We start from the raw sequence: 6,967 nt of genomic DNA on the forward strand, positions 1-6,967 counted from the left end.
GGGGCTCGGCCCCGCCACGGCCAGGGCTCTCCCGCACACGGCGCCAGCGTCCCGCGCCGGGCGCCTGGCGCGCGGGCCCCACCCGACCGGAGCCGAGAGCACTTCGCCCGGGGCCACCACCGGCCTCGGTGGCCGGAGGCGACACCCGCACGGCGAGGCCCACTTCGGTCCCGGCCGGTGGGCGGCGCGGCCAGGCGTCTGCCCGGGCGGGGGAGCACCGGGGGCAGCGGGGAGCGCGGCGCGCGCCTCGACGGAGGGAGCACGGGCTCGCGGGAAGGCTCCCGGGGACGGCCTCGGGCGCGGACGGGCCACCAGGAAAACACACGCGGGATCCCACCGCCAACGACACGCGAGGGCGGTCCCACGACGCCTGGGACGCCGGCCGGCCTCAGCCACCCCTCGGCCTCCCGCGGGCCCGGCCCCACCGCCGGGGCCTACGTGAGGCGCCCCCGCCGCCGGGGGCCGCCCCGTCCACCCAGCCACCCGTCTGCCTGTCTGGTCTGCTCCGGGGCCCACGTCCCGAGGGAACGCGCCCGAGAGCGGCGGCGGCCCCCACCCATGCCCGCACGCCACCACCGGCTGCGGCTCGGGACGGGAGCGAGCGGAGAGCCAGCCGCTCGCGGCGGGGCGGAGCCCGGACGGGGCCGGGCCCTCTCCCCGCCCCAGCGCGCGACGGGAGAACCACGCGCACGCTCGCGCACACGCGCGGCCCCGCGCCCGACGACGGCCCGGCCGGGCGTGACCCTCCCCCGACTCGGAGGGGGGAGGCGCCGGCCGCGGTAGGCAAAGAGCAGCTCTGCCCACGCGCCACGGTGGTGGCGTCCGTGGCTACTACGCGCAAAGGAGGGGCGGCGGCTGGGGGGTCCGGTACCCCAAGGCACCCTCTCGGATCGCTAGAGAAGGCTTTCTCACCGAGGGCGTGTCGCCCCCGCCCATCGTCCGCCATCGGTCCCACCAAGGCGCTTACAGACACCATGGCCACGCAACGCAGGAGGGGTCTGCGGTAGAGGTAAGGCCTAGAGCAAGTCGGAGCGTCCGTGGTCAGGGCCGCGAGCCCGCGCTGCCCCGGGCTCGCCATCTCTGGCCACACTGGGCTTAGCTAGGGATCTACAAGGCCCCTGTGCGGCTCCCAAGTCAGTGCCTCCTCTCAGGCCGAGAGACCAAGGGAGGCAGAGACTGGGACGGAGGTGCCGATCAAACAGCACCTCCCAACCAAAGAGCCAGCGCCACGCCGCTGGCTCGGCCCGCCACGGTCACTCCCACACCCGCGGGGAAACCCCAGCAAGGGGAACACGCGGGCACGCGCCCGAGCCTGCCCGCCCCCACACGGCACGCCGTGGGGGGCGACGAGGCACCCGTCCACCCCGAGGGGGACGAGGGGCACGCCTCCCTTACCGACTCGACCCCTCCGCTCCTCAGACACACCAGCGCAGTGGTTACCTGAGGAGGCCGACGGGAACAGGGAACGACACCGCCACTCGGCCTCGGGCGCCTGAGGGACGACCTGGAACGCTCCAGGGGCACCGCCAACGGCCTGGGGAACGCGCTCACGCGCCCGGGAAGGCGCGCGGCGCGGCGGCAACACGGCCCGCCCCACCGCGGGGAGGGCCGCCCGCGAGACACAGCCAAGAGGCACAGGCGGAGCATCCGCCGCGTCACGGAGACCCCGACACCGCCCACGCCACGAGGCACGGGGCGGGGGAGCGAGGTCGGGCCGGATTCCGCACCCCTGCCGCCTCCCACACGCCACTCGCAGCGGGGGAGAACGGGCGAGGGGACCCGCGGGCAGAGCGAGAAGAGCGGTCCCGTTCGCCATGAACGTCCGTCCCTCGTCTGGCACGGCTTAGGCCCGGCCCGGGAGAGCACAGCATCACCACATCGGTCGGCAGCATAACGCGAGGGACCCCCGAGCAAGGGAAGGCCGGCGAGGACAGCGAGCGGAGGAGCCTGCTTCAGCCTCACCGACCCCTCTCCTCCTCCAGCAAGCGCGGGCGACCACCCCAGGACGAGAACGCCTGACACGCACTGGCACGGAGCCGGTGGGATGGGGTAAGTCGCGACCGCACCCGGGTGCCGGCGGCAGGGAGTGCACGTGGTAGAGGACCCCGCGCCCCTAACCCCGCCGCCCTCGGGTACCAGAGACCGGAGGTGGCACCACGGTCGTGGGGGCGCCTGGAACGCACAAGAGCCGGCGCGCAGGCCCCAGCGGGCGGCTCAAGCGGCGGGGGTGGAAACGGGCGTCCGGTTCTCGGCCAGAGCCCGGAGCCCTCCCCGCACACGCATCCAGGCACCCGGAAGCTCTCGGGCGACTGTCACCCGAGCAGAGCGTGTCAGCACTTACCTGGCGGCACAAAACCACCCATTCGGGGGCAAGAATCGCCGCGCCCGGAGACGGGGCCCACCCACGGATCACCAGGGGAACCCCTGGATCACGGCCACGGCCACCAGACCCCAAGCACGACCCCATCGCCACCAGGCCCGGAGCTCCCGGGGCCATCTGGTCGACCCCAGAAGCGTGGCGGCAGGGGGAGCCGGGGACAGCCTCCCCGGGCCGCCCGCGCGGGCCGGGACCGGTCGGTCCCTCCCTCTGAGTCGCCGGGTCAGGACTTAGAAAAGAATTCCGCGGAGGCGCCTCCGGCGACCGGGCCCGGGGCGGGACCGTGGCTCCCGTCCCTCAGCCGGGGCTCCACCTACGCCTCGAGCCGGCCCCCTCCCGCCTCCGGACAAAGACGCGACCCGCGAAACTCGGAGAGAGAAGTCCGGTCCGACGGCCCGGACCCACCCCGGGCACGCGTCCGGGCCGGGGACGCCCTCCCCGGCCCGCCCTCGAGGGCTCCCGGGGCCGGTCCACGCTCTTCTCCAGGGCGGGACTTGGAAAAAAAAACTGCCACGGAGGAGGAGGCATCCGAGGACCGGGCCCGGTCCCCACCGCCAGAGCCGGTCGACTCGGAAGACCAGTGGGGAAAAGGCCAGCCCGGCGGCCGAGCCCGTCGCGCCCTCCACGGGCCTCCCCCGCAAGGCCCCGGCCGGTCGCCCACCTCCGGAGCGGGGCGCGGAAAGGGGATCGGCGACGCGGAAGGCCCGACCACCGGGCCGCCCTCGGGACGACGGCCGGGCACGGGACGAGCTCCCTCGCCCGTTCCCCCGCGGCGGCCCCCCACCCCCTCCCGGGGACGGAGGGGCACCGGCGGCTGCTGGTCGACCCGTCCGGGAGGCCCCACACCCCGGCCGGCACCGGGCGGCGCGGCGACAGCCACCTCCCTCAGTAGCCTGCACCTCCAATCTCCGGCGAGCGGGCGTCGCGCTCACGCCCCGGCGCCACCGGGCCAGATCCCGCCAGCGACGCCGGCCTCCCGGGACTCTGCCTCGGTCACCGCGGCCGAGTCCCGTCCCTTGGCCCGCGTCGCCGGAGCTCCGGAGGAAAGAGACGATATAAAAGCGGCCGCCAGGTGGCACCCGGCGACCGACGACCGCCTCAGCGGGACGGAGCCGGAGCGCGGGCCCGCCGGGGAGCACAGCCGGGCCGCCGGGCCGCCCGATCCCGTCCCGGAGCCCCCTCGGACCCAGCCTCCCGGCCCAGTGCGGCCCCGGGGCGTCCGCCCGCGGGCTCCCGGCCGCCAAGGCGCAGCCCCAGCCGCAGGAGGGGGACTCGGAAAAGGTTTCTCGGGCGATCACCGGGAAGGGGAAGGGGAGAGTTCCCCCCAGAGAGGCCAGGGGGCGGCCCGGGCCGGGCTGGGCCGGTGCGGCCGGGAGGCCGCCGCTTCCCGGAGCGGCTGGAGCGCCCCCGGGGTTCCCGGGAGGACTTAGAAAATCAGGGCGGGCGGGGACGGTCAAACCGAAACCAGGCACGTCATCCGAGAAGGACCGTGATGACGGGAGGAGGAAAGCTTTCCAGTCCAGAGGGCCTGTCGAAGGCAGGCGGAGAGTCTACCCGCTGAAACTGACGAAGATGGGCAAAAGAAGCTAGCTCAGGCGCCGACATTTAAGGAAATAAAAAAAAAAAAGCACGAGGGCGTGGAGAAATGGGGAAAAATCAACACTGAGAAATCTACCCTCTGAAACCGACGAAGATGGGCAACAGGGGCTAGCTCAGGTGGCAATTTTTAAGGAAAAATGAAAGGAAGTGCGTGGAGACCTGGGGAAAAAGCAACACGGAGAAATCTACCCTCTAGAACTGAGAAAGAAGCGCAACAGAGGCTAGCTCAGGTGGCAATCTTTAAGCAAAAAAAATAAAATAAAAAAATACAATGGCGAGGAGACGCGGTCAAAAAGCAACCCTGAAAAAGGTACCCTCTGAAACTGAGGAAGCAGGGCAACAGTGCCTAGCTCAGGTGACAATCTTTAAGCAAAAGAAACACACAAGGGCGTGGGGAGCTGGGGAAAAGGCAACACTGAGAAATCCACCCTCTGAAACTGACGAAGATGGGCAAGAGAGGCTGGCTTCAGGTGGCAATCTTTCAGCAAAAGAAACACACAAGGGCGTGGGGAGCTGGGGAAAAGGCAACACTGAGAAATCCACCCTCTGAAACGGACGAAGATGGGCAAGAGAGGCTACCTCAGGTGGCAATCCTTAAGCAAAAACAAAGCACAAAGGCGTGGAGCCCTGGGGACAAAGCAACCCTGAAATATCTACCCTCTGAAACTGAGGAACATGGGCAAGAGAGGCTAGCTCAGGTGGCACTCGTTAAGCAAAAACAAAACCCAAAGGCGTGGAGACCTGGGGAAAAAGCAACCCTGAAATATCTACCCTCTGAAACTGAGGAAGATGGGCAAGAGAGGCTGGCTTCAGGTGGCAATCTTTAAGCAAAAGAAACACACAAGGGCGTGGGGAGCTGGGGAAAAGGCAACACTGAGAAATCCACCCTCTGAAACTGAGGAACATGGGCAAAAGAAGCTAGCTCAGGTTGCAACCTTTAAGCAGAAAAAAAACACAAGGGCGTGCAGACCTGGCAAAAAAGCAACAGTGAGAAATCTACCCTCTGAAACCGACGAAGATGGACAACAGAGGCTAGCTCAGGTGGCAATTTTTAAGGAAAAATAAAAGGAAGTGCGTGGAGACCTGGGGAAAAAGCAACACGGAGAAATCTACCCTCTAGAACTGAGAAAGAAGCGCAACAGAGGCTAGCTCAGGTGGCAATCTTTAAGCAAAAAAAATAAAATAAAAAAATACAATGGCGAGGAGACCCGGTCAAAAAGCAACCCTGAAAAAGGTACCCTCTGAAACTGAGGAAGCAGGGCAACAGTGCCTAGCTCAGGTGACAATCTTTAAGCAAAAGAAACACACAAGGGCGTGGGGAGCTGGCGAAAAGGCAACACTGAGAAATCCACCCTCTGAAACGGACGAAGATGGGCAACAGAGGCTAGCTCAGGTGGCAATCTTTAAGCAAAAGAAACACACAAGGGCGTGGAGACCTGGGGAAAAAGCAACACGGAGAAATCCACCCTCTGAAACTGAGGAAGATGGGCAAGAGAGGCTACCTCAGGTGGCAATCCTTAAGCAAAAACAAAGCACAAAGGCGTGGAGCCCTGGGGACAAAGCAACCCTGAAATATCTACCCTCTGAAACTGAGGAACATGGGCAAGAGAGGCTAGCTCAGGTGGCACTCGTTAAGCAAAAACAAAACCCAAAGGCGTGGAGACCTGGGGAAAAAGCAACCCTGAAATATCTACCCTCTGAAACTGAGGAAGATGGGCAAGAGAGGCTGGCTTCAGGTGGCAATCTTTAAGCAAAAGAAACACACAAGGGCGTGGGGAGCTGGGGAAAAGGCAACACTGAGAAATCCACCCTCTGAAACGGACGAAGATGGGCAACAGAGGCTAGCTCAGGTGGCAATCGTTAAGCAAAAGAAACACACAAGGGCGTGGAGGCCTGGGGAAAAAGCAACACGGAGAAATCCACCCTCTGAAACTGAGGAACATGGGCAAAAGAAGCTAGCTCAGGTTGCAACCTTTAAGCAGAAAAAAAACACAAGGGCGTGCAGACCTGGCAAAAAAGCAACAGTGAGAAATCTACCCTCTGAAACCGACGAAGATGGACAACAGAGGCTAGCTCAGGTGGCAATTTTTAAGGAAAAATAAAAGGAAGTGCGTGGAGACCTGGGGAAAAAGCAACACGGAGAAATCTACCCTCTAGAACTGAGAAAGAAGCGCAACAGAGGCTAGCTCAGGTGGCAATCTTTAAGCAAAAAAAATAAGATAAAAAAATACAATGGCGAGGAGACCCGGTCAAAAAGCAACCCTGAAAAAGGTACCCTCTGAAACTGAGGAAGCAGGGCAACAGTGCCTAGCTCAGGTGACAATCTTTAAGCAAAAGAAACACACAAGGGCGTGGGGAGCTGGCGAAAAGGCAACACTGAGAAATCCACCCTCTGAAACGGACGAAGATGGGCAACAGAGGCTAGCTCAGGTGGCAATCTTTAAGCAAAAGAAACACACAAGGGCGTGGAGACCTGGGGAAAAAGCAACACGGAGAAATCCACCCTCTGAAACTGAGGAAGATGGGCAAGAGAGGCTACCTCAGGTGGCAATCCTTAAGCAAAAACAAAGCACAAAGGCGTGGAGCCCTGGGGACAAAGCAACCCTGAAATATCTACCCTCTGAAACTGAGGAACATGGGCAAGAGAGGCTAGCTCAGGTGGCACTCGTTAAGCAAAAACAAAACCCAAAGGCGTGGAGACCTGGGGAAAAAGCAACCCTGAAATATCTACCCTCTGAAACTGAGGAAGATGGGCAAGAGAGGCTGGCTTCAGGTGGCAATCTTTAAGCAAAAGAAACACACAAGGGCGTGGGGAGCTGGGGAAAAGGCAACACTGAGAAATCCACCCTCTGAAACGGACGAAGATGGGCAACAGAGGCTAGCTCAGGTGGCAATCGTTAAGCAAAAGAAACACACAAGGGCGTGGAGGCCTGGGGAAAAAGCAACACGGAGAAATCCACCCTCTGAAACTGACGAACATGGGCGAAAGAA

The sequence above is a fragment of the Equus asinus genome, unplaced genomic scaffold (genome assembly GCF_041296235.1).
Source record: "Equus asinus isolate D_3611 breed Donkey unplaced genomic scaffold, EquAss-T2T_v2 contig_274, whole genome shotgun sequence".
NCBI lineage: Eukaryota > Metazoa > Chordata > Mammalia > Perissodactyla > Equidae > Equus > Equus asinus.